The 24,638-nt window shown below is 39.1% G+C and overlaps 1 protein-coding gene across 2 annotated transcripts in view; it reads left to right on the forward strand.

The window, feature by feature from the left end:
- CTNND2 (catenin delta 2) overlaps positions 1–24,638 on the forward strand; it is a gene marked incomplete at both ends in the record, with an annotated part of 950,049 nt that overhangs the window by 248,534 nt on the left and 676,877 nt on the right. The window lies entirely within an intron of this gene.

The following is a 24,638-nucleotide window of genomic DNA, read 5'->3' on the forward strand; positions in this document are numbered from 1 at the left end:
AAGTACTGTTATGGTTTGCTCTTAATGCTGTGTGGCTCTGGCATTTATCACTCCATTGATCAGCAGAATTGATGTGGTTCATTATCCCTTTATCACATCATTGATTGTCGCAGGTGATTGGGCTCATTTTTCCTTATGGGAACTCTGTCCAAGAGAATGACTTTGATAAACTGAAATGACTGTTTTTCACCCAATGATGTCTCAGTAGCTAGGTAATATCTCAGTAGCTAGAAAGCCTTAAAAATATAAATTTAAAATAAAATGATAGTAATTGCTGGTACCACACTGCCTTATTACGTACAAGATCCCTGCTCCTATAGCTCAGATCTCTCATGCCACGTTGGTACAGGTGTTTGGTGAGGAAGGTATAATGCTTTCTTTTATATGGCTGGGTGTACCGGGTATGGGGAATTCAGGCCTTTATAAGGGGGGGGGGTTGTTGAGGTTTGAACCCAGACATGTGTGACTCCATATTCTGGTCTTTTAGCCATTATTCACAGATATAAAGGTATGCTTTTATTTTCTTGTAGTGTAACGCTGTATCTATTTATAGATAAGTCCATTAAATGCCAGGGGTTCAGACTTAGTGTGTGCATCCCTAAGGCATTGTTAATTGATAAGGAAATGTCCATGGTTTTTGCAAAGCTGTGGCAATTCTATTCATTAAGTGAATCTTATATAACCCTTAATATAATTAGTGATGAAAAGAGACAGTCTGTGACTACACATAATTTATGTGCATAATAAAGTCACCATTGGCCTTGAATTACTTATGTCTTTTCCCTTCTATTTTGCAATTTGTTCCAAAGAATTGCTTGTGAAATGATGTTTTGTTTTGTTTTGTTTTTTTTACTGTGACATTCTGAAGAAAGTGTTATATCACTAGAGCAGTCAGATAGTATGAGGAAAGCAAGTGTCTTTTTAATATGATTTCTGAACAAGGAGGTTTCATCTTCAGGCCTGAAGTTCGTTTGTCCTTTCAATATGCAGTGGTACCCAGGAGATTCTTCACTGTCAAGGCAGGGCTTGGGTTTTGTCTTTTGTTGAAGCAACATGTAGTATCATAGGTAATAACTCATTCAAGACTCTATTGAGAGAGATCTGAACTTTAATCAATTTCTCTTTAGTTTCCATGCTGAGAAAAGGAAAATGTGTTCTGTGAAACCTTAAGCCTCTTAAATGCTCCGAGGAAAAATAGATCCTATGGTTAAGTAATTTTGGGAAATTGTACATATGATAGCTCTCTCTTGGAGATTATTAAGGTACATTAGCCTATTAGAGATTTCAATACATTTAAGTTTGCTCTACATAGAATTTTCCGTATTATTGAGCAATGGATTTTTTTTTTTTTGTATGTAACAATGACTGACATCCAATGGAACTAGTGGTAATAAGGGTAATATTGTATTAAAGACAAGATGCTGTAGCATTGAGCCTATTATTTAAGTGAAGGGTATTCTTTTGGGCTATGAGGCAGCTGATCTTCTATAGCACTTAAGGATTGACTAAGTGTTGTATAATCAGTGATTCTCAAACTTGACAGTCCACCTGAATCACCTGGTGATCTTGCTAATGTAGATTGATTGAGTAGGTCTTGTGGTGGGACTCAAGTTTCTAAGAAGCTTCTAGAAGAGCTCAAAGCTGCTAGTATGAGGACAATACTCGGAGTAGCAAGAATTCAGATCAAGGCTCTCTCACCCCTGGCACTACTGACAATTTGGGCATCACTGTCATGCATGGCATCCTGTACATAGCAGGATGTGTAGTCCTGTCGCTGGCCTCTATCCACTAGATGACTATGTGGTACTATGTAGCATCTCCTCACTCAGTTTTGACAGTCAAAAACGTCTACAGACATTGCCAGATACTCCTTGGAGGAAGAATCGCCCTCTTTGAAAGCCACTGATCGCGATAGTTTGTACTGAGATGATGTGCTGTCTCTGATTTCTCAAATCTTTCTTTTCAGTTCCAGTGGAAATGATTGGCCCAAACCAGGATATTTAAATTGTCATAGATCATGGAAGTGTTTTCTTCTTAAAAAGCAATAAGAAAGTAGCCTTTTTGCAAAATTGGGGTTACTGGAAAGAGAGTAGTCGGCACCCATGTTCTGTTCAGTTATATTGATGGTTGGTGTGCAGTTAATGACTTTTTTCCAGGGAACATGTTTATAATTCAAATGGACTTTGTAGAACTGAAGAACTAAATGGGAATTCAGAAAATTTAAGGACATATGCAGAGCTAACGAAGAGAATTAAGGCATCCAGTGTATTGCTAGAGTACCAGTTATACCTTAGACTAATGCTAGTGCTTCTTGCTAATTTTTAAAGTGAAAGTAGAATTGAGGCATAAATAAAAGATTAGGAAACATAATATAAAATACCAAAAATCAGTGTTGATAGCTTTCCAAGGAACTGGATTCTCTAGTGAGAGAGTCCTTGGCAGAACTTTTGGGAATCATTCAGTCTGGAGGCATATTCTTTTTTAAAAGTTTTTTTACTATTATTATTATTTTATTTTACTGAAGTATATTTGATTTACAATATTGTGTTAGTTTCAGATATACAGCAAAGTGATTCGGTTATACATATATATATATATATATATATATTCTGTTTTTTCAATTATTTTCCATTATAGTTTATTATAAGATATTATATTTCCCTGTGTTATACAGTAAATCCTTGTTTATCTATTTTATATACAGTAGTGTGCATCTGTTAATCCTATACTCCCAATTAATCCCTCCCCCCTTTCTTTTTTTGTAACCATAAGTTTGTTTTCTATAACTGTAAGTCAATTTCTGTTTTGTAAATATATTTGTTTATACTATATTTTAGATTCCACATATAAGTGATACCATATCATATTTGCCTTCCTCTGTCTGACTTACTTCACTTACTATGATAATCTCTAGGTCCATCCATGTTGCTGCAAATGGCATTATTTCATTCTTTTTTATGGCTGAGTAATATTGCATTGTATATATGTATCATATCTTGATCCATTCATCTGTCAATGGACATTTAGGTTGCTTCCATGTCTTGGCTATTGTGAATAGTGCTGCTATGAATATTGGGGTACAAATATCTTTTCGAATTAGAGTTTTCATATTTTCTGGATATATGCCCAGGAGTGGCATTGCTGGATCATATGGTAGCTCTATGTTTAGTTTTTTAAGGAACTGTGTGCATATTCTTTACAGAGCCATAGAGAAGAGACGTGCTGTAGCCAGACGTGGACATTAGTATGCTGTAGCCATTAATCTCCAGGAGGGGGCAAACTCTACCCCCTCATCTAATCTAAAGTTCTCAGAATACATTCACAAAACTTTAAAAAGTCTGAAGTGAATTCATTTGAATTAAAAGAGAGAGAGAGAGAGCTAGAGAGGCTATTATCTTGTCTCATTAAAATCAAAGACTCTGGAGACCAGTTCTTTACATTAGATTTTACTGATGCCTTGTTCTCAGGTACTAGTTTTCTTAAGCAGATTAGCCTATATCCTTCTATGTATTTCTTCTCTGGGCCCCAGTGTCCTTCCCTATAAAGTGAGGCTTTCAATTAGATGATCTCTGAGGTCTCCTCCAGTTTCAAGATAACGTGTTATTCTATAACGTGGTTATTCTATCACGGGTTTTTAATGGAGGGAGAAGAAACCAAAGTGGGTTTGAAAAATGAATCATAGATGATAATTTTTAAAAAAATGTATTTATAAACTGATTATTTGGTGAATAGTTGATGGGCTGGTTTTTAAGGTCTATCTTTTTAATGTTTTAACAGACTATAAAGGTCATTATCATCATTTTCAAAATGAGGACTGAGACATTCATGCCAGTTAGAAATCGATACTACAGACTATTTGTGTGTTCCAGCCTAATTTTGAGTAGTATTGTTCTGAGGCTAAAGAGGTGAAATTCTATACTAGAGGTTTTCATAAGCAAATCAGAAGCAATTCAAATAAGAGCAACTTGTTGTATAAAAGTTTGCAGGAAAGGTAATTGGGGGAAAATTAAGTGCTAGGTATTGGCATGCATATTCTCAAGATGAAAATATTTGTGATGCAGATTTTGTTTGAAGCAGAAGCCAACTTCTCAACCGCTTTTGGGCATTTGTACTCATTATTTCAAGCAAGCTGTTAGCAAGAAGGTCTTTTAATATATCTCTATAGCCCTGAGTTGTGTGTTCTATTAAAAGAGTTCATTGGCAAGAACTCGGTCTACTCAGGGGCATACACTTTCCCTCTATTAGTTACTTAAATATTCAGAGGACACTTAGAAATATAAAAAGTTAGGTATATATTTTCCACGGTCATGATTGTATTTTGAAGGTGTTGTTTTTCTTTTAAAACTTTACAGCTACGAAATTAAATGGCTGTCTTTTTATTCCGATTGCCATCTGTTTGAGGTAGTGACTCCTTTTTCTGCTGGTATCCCTTTTTTTCCCCATGGTTTTCTAGATCATGATACTATTTATTCCTAGTACAATCCGCCTGCACCTTGGAACCCCGAGAAATAAATTCTAAATGCATGAAAGTCCATGTGAGGAATCGCCTCCAACTTCTAAGCGGAAGGTCATTGCTTACTGTTTATGCGGTCTCCACTGCTCTTTCTTCATGCTCCATTCAGCACCAGGGTGCAAGTCTTCAGCTTGCTCTCTGCGTGGATTGATAAATAGATCTGCTCCAAGTGGATGCACTCCAGCTGGTTGCTAAGATGACACACTTTATAATGTTTCAGAAGTATCTTCCAAACTCGAACATTGGACCTGGTTTTCTTTAAGAGAGTTCCACTTTTTCAGGCAGTAGAGGTAGCTTGCCAAGTTGTGCTGGAGGGTGGGATATAATCAAGAGGGGGTAGAGATACTCACTGAAAGTTGCCTGCACTGTCATCGCTGCCTCTTATTAGTGGATATTAGTCATCGGCACAACTTCCTCCACCCCAAGTCTATATTCCCTTTCTAGTAAAAGTTTTATCTCCATAATTACTGAGGACAGGAAATCTCTGCTATAACCACTATCTAGATGAAGATAACAAAGCAGAATGCCCCTTCACAAAAATTACTTCCTACTTTGATAGATATTTCATTCCAGAATGGGAAGAAGGGGAAGGCAAAGCTGATATTTCCTGTAGAATGATCCTGGGGCAAAAGTAGATTCGAGATTGGCAGTAGTTACAGCTATAAAAGAGTCTATAGCCAACTTATAAACAGTTGTGTGTGTGTGTATATATAATTTCCATTGGAAGTGTAATATACATGCTAAATTGATTATGTATCAAAGGATCATTTGTAGTGTTCATTGAAGGGGCAGGTTTTTCTCATTTTTCTTTCATCTCCTTTAAACTCCATTAAGGTGATAGTAGAAACATGAATGAATGGGGATTAAACTATTGATGCTGTGTTCTTCATGTCCTCAGAACATGAAGAATTTGAACACAGTTCTAGAAGACCGCAAATTAGCAGAAGAGCTTTGATTTATGACATCAATTAGAGGACAGAGAAATTCAGAATGCTTGCAGAAAAGATGGCATCCAGGATGAGGGAGGGCTGGGAACTGGTAGCTGATCTGCTGATCTGCTGGCGGAACCCAGAGGGGCTCCAGGTCCCAGACAGGAGGTCTGCAAGGCAAGACTGAAAAGGGGCCTGAAAACAAGGGGTTAAAAATAGCCTATCTACCTTATAAGAAGAGAAAGCAAGCTCTTTCCTGTGAGGAATGTCAGGAGCTGATTTACGAAAGTACAGTCATAGAAACAGGAAAAGAAATGAATGTTAGAAATAAGATTAGCGTATTAACCGTGTTGAGATGTGGCTGAGTTGTGGTGATTCTGAAAAAGAATTTGGAGAACTGTAGATGTTAATAATAGAAATGTATTATCCCTGACATCTCTTCAGAAATAATGAAAGTTCCATCCTCCCAATCTCAACTCTTAAAGTGCCTGTGGAATTATTTCAGTACATAATAAACAAGGCACTCGTGAGCTCCATTCCTGCCCCTGCATCTCCTCCCTCCCCCAAGCTTCCTGCTCTCTTGTTTCCTTCCTGCTTAGGAGGTGACCTTAAGACTCCAATTTCTCATCTTCTATCCAATCATTACCCCTTTCTCAGGGGTGGTCCCTTCTTCTTTTTAAAGATAACATTTAATCACGCTCCTCCACACTCTTTCCTGTCCATATTCTTCTGAATCTTGCTTCATAACTTATTCTTTCTCAAATTTTTAATAACGCTCTTCCCATTGCTCCATATTCTTTGCCTAAAAATGTGCCCAAATCATTGCCTCCATCCTATATTTATAGGGGAAAAAATATTTGATTTTTTTCTTTTCAAGCTATCTTTCCCTTGTTGTTACCACCAAATGTCTTGAAAGCATGCTGTACACTCTTTGCCTCTAATTCCTTATTTCCTATTGATCTTTCAACCTCTTGGCTCAATCTTCTGCCCACAATATGACATTAAAACTGCTCTAAAGGCTCATGATCTCCAGGCTGCCAAAATAATAGCCTCTTTTTGTTTCTTAACCTATTGACATATTCACAGCATCTAATACTGTGGGCTGCACATTTAGGAAACTCTTTTCATCCTGAATTTTCTTGAAAATTCGTCTCATTTCAAGCACTGGTTCATTTTCTTCCATCTTTCCCTTCAATATTACAATGCCTGTAATTCTACCCTGATCCTCTTGCCACTATTCACATACTTTCTGGGTCATTTCATCTTACCTTCTCTTCAACTACCACCTACTTAAAACTGTAAAATATTTAACTTTCCTGACCTGTCTTTCAAAATTCAGTGCATAGCGTGCATAGAAACTGCAACTATTGAGAACTCAGCCTCTCTTGGGAGAGAATCCTGGTTTGTCACCTCTCCTCTTCCAGAGTAGCAGGAGGACTGCAGAGATGGTACACAGGATTGGGACTAAGAAGAAAAAAGGAGACTATCCGTGCATTTTACATCCCCATGAAGTGGAAGGGAAAAGTGCTTATCTACTTTCTGCTGCCCAAAGTCCCAAGATGTGAATTCTCCAGAGAATCCCTTGTGAAGTTTTTGAGTACTTTCAAGAAGAGGAAACAGTGGCCCTGCTCCTGGTTCTGTGTATGTGAGCCTGTGGTGCTGCTCTGGTTCCACTGGGGCTAAAAAAAAATTGGAAAAATATGGTACTAGGTACAACAAGATAAAGAAAGGATAAAGTTCTCTTTTTCTGGTGAGGGTATGGTTCCTTGAAGGTAGAGAAGACTGATCCCATTGTAGCCAAAGGCCCAAGAGTTGGGAAAGGAAGATAGATGAGATTGGGGGCTACGAAAGCATAAGACAGAGTTGTGTGCAGCAGAAGCATGAGCCTGATTCTGTCGGCCAGATATTGGACTAACAAGGTACCTGGGTTTCACAAGTCATTCCCAGGAGGTGGTGCCTGGCACCATGTCCCTTATGCGTTCTCAGCCTCCACCAGCTCTCACAATGATATTTCTCAAGTTGCTGGGTGTGCCACGATGACCAGCACAAGGGGGATATCCATCTTTTCACTATGACTGGAATTTCATGGTAGAATTGTTCTGGTTGTTGTCCAACCCAAGCTCATGTGGCTGACACACAGTGAGGCCAAACAAACTGACACATTGGAGTCTTGCGCAGAGAGAGGTTTATTGCGAGGGCCAAGTAAGGACTATGGGTGGCTCATGCTCAAAAGACCTGAACTCTCCAATGGTTTTCAGGCAAGAGTTTTTAAAGGCAAATTTTGGGGGGAGGGCTGCAGGGTGTGTGACTTTCTTCTGATTGGTTGGTGGTGAGGTAACAGGGTCGTGCTCCAGGAATCTCAGTCATCAGCCTTCTGGTTCCAAACAGTCTGAGGTCCACATGCTTATGCTCAGCCTGAAGTTACCATCCTCCACCTGGGTGCGGGCCTTGGTTCCTGTAGAAGAACTCAGAGATATGTTTCAGATTGTTATGTTTATCCCCTGTGTAGGAACTAGGCCTCTGCTTTATGCTGCATTATTGTTTCTTGACTGCTTTTCCTTCGTTTCTGTGTTCCCTCACTTCCCTGATTAGTAACTGTTTGAATTTGCCCTTTAGAACTTAGGGAAGGTCTGCAAACAAGAAATGAGGGACACAGAAGGCTTTTGTACCTGGGAGGGCCCTACAGGGACCTGCTTGGTTTCAGTCCTCTGTTTTCTTTGATACTCCTCAATCTTGAGGGAAAACAGGTGAGGGACAAGAAAGAGAATAAAGTTTTGGTTACAGAGGTTAGTTATAAACTCAGCAGAGAACTTGGCTTTAGGAGGACTGGGTTTCATTGTGTTTACAAATAATTACCCACTTTCAATGACAGCTTCATAAACAAACACATTCTCTTTCCCTATCCCTGGTTAATACCCAAGGAGAAAGATCAGGTATAAGAAGATGGACTTCACCCCTATCCACTCAAAATCACTAAAAGCCTCAAGTCTATACCTCATTGGAAGAAGGAAGATATTTTATTCCAAGGAAGGTTTTACACAAATGGATAGAATAAGGTCTTAATCTGAAAGACACTGTTTTTAATAACCTAATATAACTAGAAAGTTATGGGCTCAGACTGAAATGTTTGAAGAAAGTCTGTACCCAGCACAAAAGGGAAGAATTCCAGTGCTAACCATAAAGGTACAAGTTTATTTCTAGACTTTCAATTCTATTCCACTGATCTATATTTCTATCACGTTTTTCTATTCATTACTATAAATGGAATACTTAAATCTCCAACTAATAATGCTGAATTTTCTGTGTCTCCTTTTAAATCTATCAGTTTTTACTTTGTGTATTTTGGGGCTCAATAGTTCATTGCATTGTATGTACAGAAATTTTATATCTTCTGGATGGACTGACCCTTTTATTATTAAAAATGTCCCTCTTTATCTGTAGTGACATTTTTGTTTAAAGTTTATTTTGTCTAGCATGAGGATAGCCACTCCAGTTTTCTCTCTCTCTCCCCTTTTTTTTTTCCTTCTATTTGTACAGTGTCTTTCCCCATCCATTTGTTTTTAATCTGTTTATATCTTTGAATCTAAAGGGTGTCTCCTCTGGATAGCATATAGTTTGATCTTGTGTTTTTTTGTGCTTTGTTTTTTTTGTTTGTTTGTTTTTTTTATTCAGTGTGACAATCTATGCTTTTGATTGGATTATTTAATTCATATACATTTAATATTTGCAATAATTGAATTTATATCTGTCATTCTTTTTGTTTTCTATATGTCTCATGTCTTTTTTGGTTCCTCTATCTTTCTTGTTTTCTCCTGCATTGAGTGAATGTTTTCTAGTATAATATTTTAAATCTTTTAATACTTTTTTTACTACATTTTTTAGTGATTTTCTTGTGCAGTTGTTCCACAAGGGATTGGTTCCAGGATACCAAAATTCTCAGATGTTCAAGTCCCTCATGTAAAATGGGACTTGCATATAGCCTATGAACATCCTCCCATACACTTTGTCATCTCTAGGTTACTTACAATACCTTATACAATGTAAATACTATGTAAATGATTACCAGTGCACAGCAAATTCAAGTTTTGCTTTGGGAACTTTCTGGAATTTTTTTCCGAAATATTTTCAGTCCAGTTGGTTGAATCTACTGATGTGGAATCCATGGATACAGAGGGCCAACTGTGGTTGCTTTAGGGCCTAAATATACGTATTAACTTACCAGATTTATACTAAATTAATTCCAGGGAGCTATGGAAAAGTTATCCTCATATAGCTTATTTCCTTCTTCCCACTTTTTTTGTGCTTTTATTGTTATATTATGACAAATACCTGTGTTCCATTACAAAACCAAAAACGTATTTTTATAATTATTCTTTGTATAACTTTATGTCTTTAAAAGAAACAGAGAGGAAAAGAGAGCAAGAATGTATTTACAGAATTTTTAAAAAATAATTCTCGGTCTTCCCTGGTGGCGCAGTGGATGAGAGTCTGCCAGCCGATGCAAGGGACACAGGTTTGTGCCCCGGTCCGGGAAGATGCCATATGCCGCGGAGCGGCTAGGCCTGTGAGCCATGGCTGCTGAGCCTGCGCGTCCAGAGCCTGTGCTCCGCAACGGGAGAGGCCACAACAGTGAGAGGCCCACGTACCGCAAAAAAAATAAAAAAATAAAAATAAATAATTCTCTTCATTTGTTTCTGCATATTTATCATCTGGTGTCATTCCTTACTCTAATGATGCTTTTTTCCCATTTACTTCCTTTGTGCCACTTTTGTCAAATATATTTATATATATGACAGGAACAATACTATAATGATATACACATATTATTTTATGCAGTTGTTATTAAAATCAGTTAAGAGAAGAAAGGGGAAGAAATAAACATTTACACTAAGTACGTAATTACTTTGAATGGTGCTCTTTGTTTTTTCATGTTAATTTGAATTAATGTCTGGTGTCATATACTTTCAGCCTGAAGAACTTTCCTTACTACTTCCCATAAGATGAGTGTGCTAGCAATAATCTCTTTTTTGGTTTATTTAAGAATTTATTTATCTCACCTTCATTTCTGAAAGATGGTTTTGCTGAATATAAGATTCTTGGCTGACAGTTTATTTTCCTTTCAATACTTTGAATATTTCATCCCACTGCTTTCTTGTGTCCATTGTTTCAGGTGAGAAGTAAACTGTGAATTTTATTGGTATTCCCTTGAAATGAGGAGTCATTTTTCTTTTGCTGCTTTCAAGATTTCTCATTGACTTTTTTTTTTAACATTTTAACCATGGTGTGTCTGGATGTGAATCTCTGTGTTTATTCTACTTGAAGTTTATTGGACTTCTTGGGTGTATAGATTAATGTTTTCCATTGAATTTGGGAGGTTCACAATTATTATTTATTTGATGTTTTTCTGTTTCTATCTCTCTTGTCCTTTTACATGTATCATAGGATACATAATGGTGTTCCACATTTCTCTGAGTTCTGTTCAATTTTGTTCTTTTTTTTTATTATTTTCTCTGATCTTCAGGTTGCATACTTTCTATTGGTCCATCTTCGAGTTTACTGCATCTTTCTATTGCCAGCTCAGATCTACCATGGATCCCCTCTAGTAAATTTTTCATTTCAGTTATTGTACTTTTCAACTCCAGAATTGTCACTTGGTTCTTATTGATATTCTGTGTTTGATTAGTCATTGTTCATACATTCCTTGTATTCTTTAAATGTTTTCCTTTAGTTCTCTTCTTTCTTTATACATCTTTACTGGAGTATAATTGCTTCACAATATTGTGTTAGTTTCTCCTGTACAACAGAGTGAATCAGCTATATTCATACACATATCCCCATATCCCCTCCCTCTTGAACCTCCCTCCCACCCCTCTAGATGGTCACAAAACACCGAACTGATCTCCCTGTGCAATGCAGCAGCTTCCAACCAGCCATCCGTTTTACATTTGGTAGGGTATGTATGTCAGTGTTACTCTCTCACTATGTCCCAGCCTCCCCTTCCCCGCTGTGTCCTCAAGTCCATTCTCAACATCTGCATCTTTATTCCTGCCCTACCACTAGGCTCATCAGTACCATTTTTCTAGATTCCATATTTATGCGTTAGCATACGGTATTTGTTTTTCTCTTTCTGACTTACTTCATTCTGTGTGACAGACTCTAGGTCCATATACCTCACTACAAATAACTCAATTTTGTTTCTTTTTATGGCTGAGTAATATTCCATTGTATATATGTGCCACATCTTCTTTATCCATCCATCTGTTGATGGACATTTAGGTTGCTTCCATGTTCTGGCTATTATAAATAGTGGTGCCAAAACCAGACAAAGACATCTAGGTATTTTTTGATTTCCTCTTTTATTTCTTCAGCGATCTCTTGGTTATTTAGTAGCGTGTTGTTTAGCCTCCATGTGTTCGTAATTTTTACAGTTTTTTTCCCTGTAATTGATATCTAGTCTCATATTGCTGTGGTCAGAAAAGGTGCTTGATATGATTTCAATTTTCTTAAATTTACCTAGGCATAATTTGTGACCCAGGCTGTGTTCTATCCTGGAGAATGTTCCGTGTGCACTTGAGAAGAAAGTGTATTCTGTCCTTTTTTGGATGGAAAGTCCTACAAGTATCAATTAAGTCCATCTGGTCTAATGTGCCATTTAAAGCTTGTGTTTCCTTATTTATTTTCATTTTGGGTAATCTGTCCATTGGTGTAAGTGGGGTGTTAAAGTCCCCTACTGTTATTGTATTACTGTCGATTTCCCCTTTCATGGCTGTTAGCATTTGCCTTATGTATTGAGGTGCTCCTGTTGGGTGCATAAATATTTTCACTCACTTCTGGCTTGCAGAGTTTCTGCTGAAAAATCAGCTGATAACCTTATGGGAATTTCCTTGTATGTTATTTGTTACTTTTCCCTTGCTGCTTTTAATATTTTTTCTTTGTATTTAACTTTTAATAGTTTGATTCGTATGTGTCTTGGTGTGTTTCTCCTTGGGTTTATCCTGTATGGGACTCTCTGCACTTCCTGGGCTTGATTGACGATTTCCTTCCCCATGTTAGGGAAGTTTTTGACTATAATCCCTTCAGATATTTTCTCAGACCCTTTCTTTTTCTATTCTTCTTCTGGGACCCCTATAATTCGAATGTTGGTGCATTTAATGTTGTCCCAGAGGTCTCTGAGACTGTCCTCAATTCATTTTATTCTTTTTTCTTTATCCTGCTCTGTGGCAGTTACTTCCACCATTCTATATTTCAGCTCACTTATCCATTCTTCTGCCTCAGTTATTCTGCTATTGATTCCTTCTAGAGTTTTTTTTTTTTTTTTCCAGTTATTGGGTTGTCCATCACTGTTTGTTTGCTCTTAAGTTCTTCTAGGTCCTTTTTAAGCATTTCTTGTATTTTCTCCATTCTATTTCTGAGATTTTGGATCATCCCTACTATCATTACTCTGAATTCTGTTTCAGGTAAACTGCTTGTCTCCTCTTCATTTGTTGGTCTTGTTGGTTTTTACCTCACTCCTTCATCTGCTGCATATTTCTCTGTCTTCTCATTTTGTTTAACTTACTGTGTTTGGGGTCTCCTTTCTGCAGGCTGCAGGGTCATAGTTCCTCTTACTTCTGTTGTATTTCCCCATTGGGTGAGGTTTGTCCTGTGGCTTGTGTAGGCTTCCTGGTGGAGGGGACTGGAGCCTGCGTTCTGATGGGTAGAGCTGGATCTTGTTCCTCTGATGGGCAGGGCTGCATCCAGTGGTGTGTTTTGGGGTGACTGTGAGCTTGGTATGACTTTAGGTAGCCTGTCTGCTAACAGGTGGGGTTGTGTTCCTGTCTTGCTAGTTGTTTGGCATGAGGCGTCCAGCACTGCAGCTTGTTGGCTGTTGGTGGAGCCGGGTGTTAGTGTTGAGACGGCGACCTTTGGGAGATCTCTCACCGATTGATATTGCATGGGGCCAGGAGTTCTCTAGTGGTCTGATGTCCTGGACTGTCCTTTCCCACCTCAGAGGCTCAGGCCTGGCCCTGGGCCAGAGCACCAAGACCCTGCAAGCCGCACATCATGGAAGAAAAGTAATAAGAAAAAATAAAACAAAACAAAAGAACCCAAACAGACGAACAGACAAAACCCCAACAGAAGTGGTTAAAGCAAAACTAAACAGACAGAATCACACAAAGAAACATACACACATGCACTTACAAAAAGAAAAAAAAAGAGAAAACAAAGAAGAGAGTAACCAAACCAATAAACAAATCCAAAAATGAAAACAAATGCTAAAAACTAAAGTAACAAAAAATAAAACCAGAAACAAATCAAATGCAGAAAGCAAACTAAAAATGGCAATGAAAGCATAAAACTAATACACAAACACGATCAAAGAAAAATGTGAAGACAAAAGAAAGACGAAAACAAAAGGAAAAAATACAAAAAAATACAACAGTAAAAATAAAAAATATAAAATATAGTTAAAAATAAAGTGAAAACAGATCAAAACAAGGGAAAAAATCAAACACAAGGAAAAAACACAGTATAATGAAAAAGTGCAGTAGAATTAGGAAAGTAAATAAAATAAAATATATATTAAAAATAAAAGCATGGGGGCTTCCCCGGTGGTGCAGTGGTTGAGAGTCCGCCTGCCGATGCAGGGGACACAGGTTCGTGCCCCGGTTCAGGAGAATCCCACATGCTGCAGAGCGGCTGGGCCCGTGAGCCATGGCTGCTGAGCCTGCGCGTCCAGAAGCCTGTGCTCTGCAATGGGAAAGGCCACACCCGTGAGAGGCCCGCATACCACAAAAATAAATAAATAAATAAATAAAAGCATGAAAAGTAAATAAAAAAGTAAAAGTAAAATAATACTAAAAAAGAACAACAGAACCAAAAAAAAAAAAAAAAAGGGAGCAATATCGTCCTCAGTGTCCTGGCCGCCACAGTGAGCCACAGGCAGTCGCTGACTCCCGAGGAAGCCCTCCAGTCCTTCTGGGTAGGTCCCTGCACCTGCTGTGGGCTCTGTGGGGCCAGTTCAGACTCTGACCTGGCCTTAGTCCTGCATGTCCTGTCCCCCAAAGCCCACAGTTCCCCCAATGTCCCCAGCCTCAATTGTGGGCACACTTGTTTTCTGTTCAGGTGTTCCACGGATGCGGGGTTTACCCAGCCGATTGCGGGCATTTAATCCGAAGCTCCTGCAGCTGCACAGGGATATTTCTCTTTCTCTTCTTTGTTCGCACTTCCCCTGGGGTTCAGCTTTGGTTTCTGCCCCGCCCCTGCCTGTGCGCAGCCCTCAGGCCTATGTTCCCTGCCCAGGCAAGAGGAGGCGAAAGCAGCGGCTGATTAGGGCTCACTTGCTCCCTCAGGCCTGGGGGGAGGGAAGGAAATGGCAGTCATAATTGGGATGTGCGGGGAGTGCCTGCGTGGGGCAGAGGCCAGCGTGAAGTTGAAAGAGCCTGAGGTGCATCGCGAGTTCTCTCCGGAAATTTGGCCCTGGTGCGTGGGACCCTCAGCCGTGGCTGGCTGCACGGGCTTCTGGGAAGGTGTGGGCAGGGACCTGCCTTCCACACAGGGCCCTTGGAGGCAGCAGTGGCAGCCTCTGGGGTCCGAGATCACAGCCGCAGCTCGTGGTCGCGCTCACGTAGGCATTGCCCTGCAGTCTGTGAGCGCATGGAGCGGGAAGCTATTATGGCAGGCGCGCGCCTGTCCTTGTGCATCCTGCAACAAAGGTCTCCTGCCTCTCTGGAAGGCCCAGGTTTTTTCCCTGACTCCCTCCCAGCTAGCTGTGGCACACTAGCCCCCTTCAGGCTGTGTTCACGCAGCCAATGCCATTCCTCTCCCTGGGATCTGACCTCCGAAACCCGAGCCTCGGCTCCCAGCCTCCGCCCGCCCCGGCGGGAGAGCAGACAAGCCTCTCAGTCTGGTGAGTGCTGGTCGGCACCGATCCTTTGTGCAGGAAACTCTCTGCTTTGCCCTCCACACCCCTGTTGCTACGCTCTCCTCCGTGGCTCCGAAGCTTTCCCCCTCCGCCACCCGCAGTCTCCGCCCACAAAGGCACTTCCTAGTGTGTGGAAACCTTTCCTCCTTCACAGCTCCCTCCCAGAGGGGCAGATCCCATCCTGATTCCTTTGTCTCTGTTTTTTCTTTTTCTTTTCCCCTACCCAGTTATGTGGGGATCTTCTCACCTTTTTAGAACTCTAAGGTCCCCTACCAGCATTCAGTAGTTGTCCTGAAGGCGCAGTTCCATATGTAAGTGTATTCTTGACGTATTTGTGGGGAGGAAGGTGATCTCCACATCTTACTCCTCCGCCATCTTGCAGGTCTCATCTGGTTTCCTTTAGTTCTGTGGACATGTTTGCAACAGCTGCTTGGAAACCTTTGTCTGCTAAATCTACCATCTGGGCCCCTTTCAACAACAGTTTCATATGTCTCTTTTTTTTTTTGTCCTTTTTATGGGTCCTGCTTTCCTACTTCTTTGTACGTCTCACCACATTTTGGTTGAAACCTTGACATTTTAGATAATATAGATAGTATTAATACATTGCAGCAATTGTAAATACTGATTCAATTCCTCCCCTGACACGCATGCCTGGGCTTGTTGTTTCCATTGTTTGCTTCCTTAATTTTTTAGTGACTTTGGTGGACTAGTTCAGTGAGGTCTGTTTTCCCTGGTCATCACCTGATGTTGCTCCTCAGAGGGTACACCCTTAACATGCACACAGTCTCCCTTACTGCCTTCCTTCACTCCATGGTTGACTTTGGTTTAGCCAGGCTGTCTTTCCCTGTCTCTTTCCTTGATCTCCTGAGTCTTTGAGATTTGCTCCATCCCCAGGAGCTGTCTGCATAGCTGTCTGTTTCTTGGATTCTCTCTGGTAAACTTCTAGCTGGTCTGCCACTTCATTTATTGCTATCATGGAGCTGCTAGCTTTCTCTTAAATGCCTATCACCAAGATCATCTTTGTTTTCAGTATACCCTTAGGCTTGAACTTCCCTGTGCTCTGTTTCTAATACATTCAATCCCATCAGGGAGAGGACTGGTGCTCTCTGTTCTTTCTTTCTTTTTTTTTTTTGCGATACACGGGCCTCTCACTGTTGTGGCCTCTCCCATTGCAGAGCACAGGCTCTGGATGTGCAGGCTCAGTGGCCATGGCTCATGGGCCTAGCCGCTCCACGGCATGTGGGATCTTCCAGGACCGGGACACGAACCTGTGTCCCCTGCATCGGCAGATGGACTCTCAACCACTGTGCCACCAGGGAAGCCCTGTCTGTTCTTTCTTACACCTCCCTTTCTGCAGAACATCTGCCCCACTGCTCTGGAGGTGGGACCAGGACAGTGGCCCACTTCTTTGGAGTGACACTCCTGCTCTATGAGCAGAGTGCTGAGCTGGGATGATAATTCCTGGTCTCAGCTTTCCTCTCCCAGGACAGAACCATCTCCTTACAAGCAAGACGGGGCGAGACCAATCAGAGCCAGCTTGCTGCAGCTGGGATAGAGCTTTCCTCATACACATTGGTCTGGGCGGAGGAAGAGTGCTCCAGACCTCTCGGTCACATTGCCAGAAATAGAGCTTCTGCAAGATGGAGCTGCAGGGGATAGATAAGTAATGCTGGTAGTTTGCCCTTCCTGAGAAGAAACTACAGTCCTAGACTCGGAGGTGGTGAGAGAGGGAACCCTGTCTTCTTGGCCTAGCCACACAGAGTAGAGTTTCCATTCCATTTAAGGGCAAGGAGGGGAGTCTGCAATGGTTCCAATGCCACAGGTTCTCTTCAAACCAATATTTAGTTGACTGTCTTATGTAAAAATTTCTCCCTTTGTTACATGCCCTTAAGATAATATCCAGAGGCTTTAAATGGTTGCTTGTTTTTTTAAAAACAATCATTCTTACCAGTTTGTTTCATTGGAGAAAGGGTTCCTGATGTTTGTCACACCCCCATTCTTGGAAGGGCTTCCCTACCACAGTCCAGTTTTAGAATCTCCCTTACCCTAAAAAACTTCTATGTCCTTTTCCAGTTAATCCCTGTTCCCAATCTCAGCTTCAGGCAACTACTAATCTGCTTTCTGACTCTATAGCTTTGCCTTTTGTAAACATTTCATATTAAAATGGCATCCTAAATATATCATCTTTTGCCTTTGGCTTCTTTCATTTTTCATAATGGTTTTGAGAGTCATGCATGTTTTAGCATGCATCAGTAGTTCATTCCTGTTAACTGCTGAATAGTATTCCATTGTGTTGATATTCCACATTTTGTTTACCCATTTCCCAGTTGGTGAACTTTGGTATTGTTTCCAGTGTTGAGCCATTTGGAATAATACTTCTATGAGCATTTACATCCAAGTCTTTATGAAGACATAAATTTTCATTTTTCGTGGATGTATCCTTAGGAGTATAATTTCTGGGTATGATGAGTTTATGTTTAACTTTTAAGAAACTACCAAACTTTTTCAAAGTGGCTGTATCATTTTACATTCCAACCAGCCATGTATGAATGTTATAGTGTTTCCACATCCCAAGCAGCATTTGTTATTGTCTATCTTTATTTCAGCCATTCTGGAGAGTGTGTAATGTTGCCTCATTTTAAAATTGTGATAATGAAATAGTTATTTTAATGCCCCTAAATAAAACGTCTTACATTTTTGAAAGTTACTATAGATTTCCTCTAAAATAGCTGAAGAAACTCAATTTTGTCTGAGGTGAAAACTGGCGTAATTATAAGTCACCAGTATTAAGTGATATTACATATCATATTTTTGAAATAATGATATGTATTAAAATGATGTACTATTTCCCCCTGAGATCTCACAAAGAAATATTTCAATAAATGTTCTATAATGTTTAGACATAGAAAGGTGCCTTTTTGTCTCTATGTAAATTTGATTCATAAGAACATATTTGTACAATACCATTTTAGAAATACAGATTTGGTTTGATGAGGTACGTCTAATCCTTTTATCTCTTGTTTTATTAAATTGCTCATCTTCAGTCTTGAATCATGTTACATTAGTAAGTATTAATTTAACATAAATTTTCATAGTTCTGTGTTGTTTTCACTATTTAATTTTTAATCAACCTACTTTGGAACGAAGGAGGTTTCTATACCCTCAGTTGGTCTAGATATGATCTTATGTTTGAGACAAGGCATGAAGGTGAATGCCTGAGAAATCCTACCTTCTAGGAGACTTTTCCTGAAATAGAGATAGATTACCTTTTTCACTGAAATTTCTATTTGGGTGATTTTTATAGGCTCATAAAAAATTTAGAGCTTAAACAGAACTTCAACATCATCATGTCCATTCATTTTATTTTAGAAATGTGAAAACCACGTCTTGGCATCAGATTTTAGTTGTAAAGAAACCTCAAACCTTATAAAACTTTCCCTTATATTAAAACTAAATGTTTATACTTCACAGGAAATATGGTGAAGAGTCCTTATGAATGAAAATATGTGGATGTCTTTGTGATAACTTAACAGTGTGTCCCTTAATCTAGTATGAATATTATCAAGAACTTAATGTTTTTATTCAATATTGTAGAATATAGAATGGAACTTTTTAAAATTAAGTATCTTATCTTCAGTATATTAAAATAGTAAGGGCTTTTTTTTTTTACCGTGTAATAAGAAAAGTTTCATAGTAATAAAGTCTGTGTATGCTTGTTCAGGAAAAGAAAAACAGATCTTTGATTCATAGGAGTTCAGAAAGGACACTCATGAATATATGCAAACGTGATACATAATAAAAATAGTATAACTTGCAAGGAAACTTCTCTTACAATGGGAAGAGAGTATAAAACTTCTGATCTTTTAGAGACCTAAATGTGATCCCTGGTCAGGGAACTAAAATCCCATAAGCTGTGTGGTGTGGCCAAAAAAATAAGTAAAATAAATAAATAAATAAATAAATAAATAAATAAATAAATAAATACCTAAATGTGAAAAGTAAACCCTATAAAATGTGTAGAATAAAATATGGAGGATGTTTTAATGACATCAGGATAAGAAAAGCTTTTTTTTTTTTTTTTTTTTTTTTTGCGGTAAGCGGGCCTCTCACTGTCGTGGCCTCTCCCGTTGCATAGCACAGGCTCCAGACGCGCAGACTCAGCGGCCATGGCCCACAGGCCCAGCTGCTACGTGGCATGTGGAATCCTCCCGGACCAGGACACGAACCCATGTCCCCTGCATTGGCAGGCGGACTCTCAACCACTGCGCCACCAGAGAAGCCCAGGAAAAGCTTTCTTGAACAGCCTTTTTTTTCCCTATAAAGCAAAAGTCATAAGGGAAAACAATTGATATTATAAGACTATATTAGAATTAGTATTTCTATTCAGTGGAAGAGAGCATGGAGAAGTAATTTAAGAGATGTATGAAATCTCTTACATCTGAGAGGTTGGGAGAAGGCATGTTTATTTACCAGCAGAGAATTAATGCCTATAATATATAAGGAAGCAATAGAAATAAATTTTATAAAGGAGCGCTTATCCTAGTGGAAAAATGGGCAAAAGCATTTAGCTGGACAGGTTGCCAAAGTAGAAACCAAAACCTCTTCTTAGTAATTTGTGTATGCAATTTAATAAAAAGATTAACTCTTTATACCAGTCAGTTTGGAAAAAGGCAGATGATATCAAGTGCTGTCAAGAACAGGGAAAACAGAATCCCACCTGCAGTCCTGGTTGGCATGTGTGCTGATCAGCCCCTCCAGAGCCAGTGGGATTGAACTTGGTGAAATTCGGTCTGCATGTTGTCCAGTGTCCTGTCCACCCTGGTGGATGTTACCAGGAACATTCTCTTAGCTCACAAGGAGCCATGCATTGCAGGCACCCATCACAGCATTTTGGGTAGTAAAGAGCAAGAGAGATGCCTCAAGGAATGAAAAAGCAGTGCATGGAGAACTCAGCATCGACCTCAAGTAATGAGTTGTCTCTATACAGGCACAAGGACTCAGAAGCATAATGTTAGGTGAAAAAAAAGGCAAACAGAATTAAAAGACACAATGTGTCTTTTTCAAAGATACACATATAAATAGATAACCATATGGAGAATGAATTAGAAGAATGTATGTTAAATAAACTTGGGTGAGTTACTATGAGAGAATAGGGATTGCACTGAGGATAGAAGATGAAGAGGAGGATGATCAAAGCAAACACATACAAACACAAAAACAAACATACAAAAAAAAATAGAGTGACCTTTCATAGACCAACAATAAGAGTTTAACCTGGGGGAAAATATGCAGATACATTTCTACATTTTCTTCTATAAAAAATAAGGTAGTTTGGGCTTCCCTGGTGGTGCAGTTGTTGAGAGTCTGCCTGCCGATGCAGGGGACACGGGTTCGTGCCCCGGTCCGGGAGGATCCCACATGCCATGGGGTGGCTGGACCCGTGAGCCATGGCTGCTGAGCCTGCGCGTCCAGAGCCTGTGCTCCACAACAGGAGAGGCCACAACAGTGAGAGGCCCGCGTACCGCAAAAAAAATAAAAAAATAAAAAACAATAAGGTAGTTTAACTTTCCATTAATTTAATTAGCTTTGTTTTTTCAAACATTAAAGTAGGACATATCATAGCATATTTGATCTGGAGACTGACTCTACATTTAAAAAGAAATTGAACAAGTGGTCAGATATAAACAAAATGTGCCTTCAAATAAAACAAAAAATGGATAACACTGTAAAAGGGCAAAAAAGCCAGTGGTGTTACTCAGCTCTTGGTCACTATGTCATGATCTCCCTTAATGGCTGCTAGTTTTTTGGGGGGTTTTTGTTTGTTTGTTTGTTTTGTTTTTTAAGTTCAAACTGTTCTGTTTTAGAGGTAGAAATATTATTTCCACATAAATACTATATCACTCTTAGTGATGTGAGCATCCTGGAGAATTTTAAAGAGATGCCTGGAGTCCTTATACCACCCGTGGAGAACAGCTGTTACAATGTGCACCAAACAGATCTGTCCCATCTCCTTCTGTATTTTTATTGGCTTCAGGCTTATTGACTCATATATGAGGTTTTTTCCCCCTTTTCTGGGTTAGGCAATGAGAGTATAGCCATGTTCAGTAATTCAAATAAATACTTGATATGCATTTTTCAAAAATACTGACTCGGAACTTAGTTTTTGAATCATAACATTTTCATCAGTTCTGCTAACTAGGTGATTGGTGAATATATAATTACAGATACTTAGGGTGGCGAGGCATCTCTGGGGTCACCTGGTCAAATCGGCTGGCCTGGTTTGGCTCCCTGAACTTGCATCATGCACCTTCCAAATGAGCACTCTCCTATGTAGAGGAATTTCCCATTTCACAAATTAGCCTGTTCTATTTGGGGGCACTTGTAATTGCTAAGTGGTTTTTCCAACTGGCTCTTGTCCCACCTTCTGGAGTCAGGCCAAAAAGGAAAAGTCCAACTGGCAAAGGACAGTTCTTCAGATATTTCAAGATGGCGGTCATGTCCTTCCAAGTCTTCTCAAAAGTTGTAACCATTTTTTGTTTTTTTGGATACTTTACCATCCTGGAAATGCTGTAATTTGGACAACCATAATTTTATAATGTACAAAAAGTGGAGAAGAACAATCACCCTTCTTAGTCTGGACATAGTACATCTATTAGCACAGCTTAAAGTTATAATATTTTAAGGGGCCAAGTCACACTTAGACTTCATTGAGAATCAGTGTAGCATGTGGATTAAGAGCATGGGCTTTGGACCTGGAGAACCAAGGATCTCACTCTATGTTGTGTCACACACTATTTGTGTGGCCATCGGTAGGTTACCTAAGCCCTCCTCCCAGTTTCAGCTGCCTCATCTTTTACTTACAGATTCTGATATTACTACCTTGTAATGTTAGAGGATTGAGCTGAGTGATACCTGTAAAATGCTTAGCACTTAAAGTGATGAAGAAGAGGTGCTCTAGGACTGTTTGCCACTAATTTGTATTCTTCTATGCATGTTATGTATTAAGCTTCAGTGTCTTGATCCTGGACCATAAAATATTTTAACTTGAGATTAGGACTTTTTCATTTATCCTGATTAAATTCTACCTTTTAATCTTTAACCCATTGTTCCAGCATCGTGAAAATTCATCGAATTCTTTCTGTCTTCCAAGTAATAGCTATCCTTAGCCAAATCACAAGTTAATAAGAAAGTCATTCGGATACTGTAAGATAACTCTCTGTCATTTGAAATAGTAGATACTGTTTCCATGTTGTCATTAAGTATCAGTCTATATCTAGTGTTACTCTAGTAAATTTTTAAGATGTTGTCTGAAGGACTTCAGCTACAGCTCTCTACAAATATTTTTGAAACCTTAATGCAGGCCAAACATTATATTATATTATGAGTCATATTCTAGTAGAGGAGGCTGGTGTTAAAACAAATTATTAAAAGCACTGTGATGCACACCTGATAAAATGACACCATAGAGAACATCTGTTCTAAGGAACCAGTGAACAGCTGCTGGTGACTCTACCTGGATTAACTAGGGTCTGCTTTGCAGAGTTGGCCACATCTGGATAGGTCTTAAAGAATGACCAGGAATGATGAGAGTTAGAAGGGCATTCCAGGATACTGTGAACAGACTTCTCAGATGCTTGACTAAAGTCCAGAAACATTGTTTTCACAGAATTCCCTAGTTCTTCCAGTGCTCATACATCTATCAAAAAGACAAAAGATCTGTATTATGGGACTTGTGCTTCGTGACCCAATTTTGGAGCCTAGAGACCACCAGTAATTTTTCAAATGCTTTCCAAACACCTCTGAAAATTAACTCAAATTTTATTCACCATCTATTCTCTACCTGGCAGCTAAAAATAGATGAAACAGGTTCCTGGCTTAGCAGAAATAGTGAAAGATCCTCCAGCACACCAAGTAAGGAGAAAGAAGAACAATTTTGCATGACTTTTAGATTAAAACACCAATGGGTAATTTGTGTATGTGTGTGTGTGTAAAACTCTTCGTATGTTTTTACTTTCCTATTTACATATAAAACTTATTGCATAGTCTAGAGCAAGTATTTCATTTTATAAAAAGCACAAATGACTGTATTTTTGTGTGTGGCTATGGGTGTCATGGCTTCTTCTATCAAAGGTAGTGCTAATCTTGCTGTCTTTGCTTCTCTAAAAAGAGAACATTAATTACACAGTGGCAGCCACCAGAGACAAAGTCAGAGTGTCTAGCAAAACTGCAAACACGTTCCAAGACCCAATTACTTAACAACTTGTTAAGTGGCTTAAATACCCTGACTCTTCAGTTTGTGGTGGTTGATGGAATATAATTTTGTAATTAGCAATGTGTACATTCCTAATATGATAGTGTTTTATACAATCTCAGTGAATTATGTAAATGTCTTACCTGTAAGCTTATATTTTAGTTTTTACCTAATTACTAAATATCACACATGCTATAGTGTTCACTTTTAATACAATGCAATTAAAAACTTTAAGCGAGGTAATCAGGAGGCCACGACAAGCAATCGGCCTGAAATATGCAATCAAATGGAATAAGAGGTAAACATTACTGAGTGTTTGGGGGAACAAAAGGCTTGGGTGGAAGAAAAGTGTCCTTTTTCTGTGCTTGCAATGGGAAAACTTCCTAACCAATGCTTTCTTAGATTTTAGTTGGGTTTTGTTTCCATTAGGGCCTCAAAGTTTATTTCACATTAGGTATCTGATATACCTAGTACTTTGTATTCAGTCTTTTAAAGTGGCTGATAATACCATTCTGTACTGCAGAATGTACAGCAGAATATTAAAAAATATATGTTTTAGAGTATCTGGATGTTCTTTGTCTTCAACTGTATTACTAGATTTTGGCTGTGTACTCATATTTTTTCTCACTTCTTGATATTACCCAATGCTTCTTGCTCTAAGTGTCAATGACTCTAAGCCCCTGGTCATTTGCAGCCCTGGTCAGAGATGACTGACCTTCTCAGAATTGTGTCTATAACAAAAAACAATGTCTCTGGTTGAGAGGGGATGCCAGGGACTGGTCTAAGGGCTACTAATGATTCATGATTGGATTGTTGTGAGGTCCATTTTGACTGTTTAGAACTTTTGTATTGTATCTAGGATCTTGAGTGTGATTCAAATAAAATTCTCAAGGCAGTGGGCTAGTAGCAAAATCCTCAGATAGGATTGGTCTATCTTATTTCATAAGTTTCTTGGGATGGCTGGTTGCTTTCCACAGTGGAATCCTCCTCAAATGAAGAGGTGGAGAAAGATAGATTGACTCTCCCTAACATAGATGAGGA

This window comes from Hyperoodon ampullatus, assembly GCF_949752795.1.
Source record: "Hyperoodon ampullatus genome assembly, chromosome: 4".
Classification (NCBI taxonomy): Eukaryota; Metazoa; Chordata; class Mammalia; order Artiodactyla; family Ziphiidae; genus Hyperoodon; species Hyperoodon ampullatus.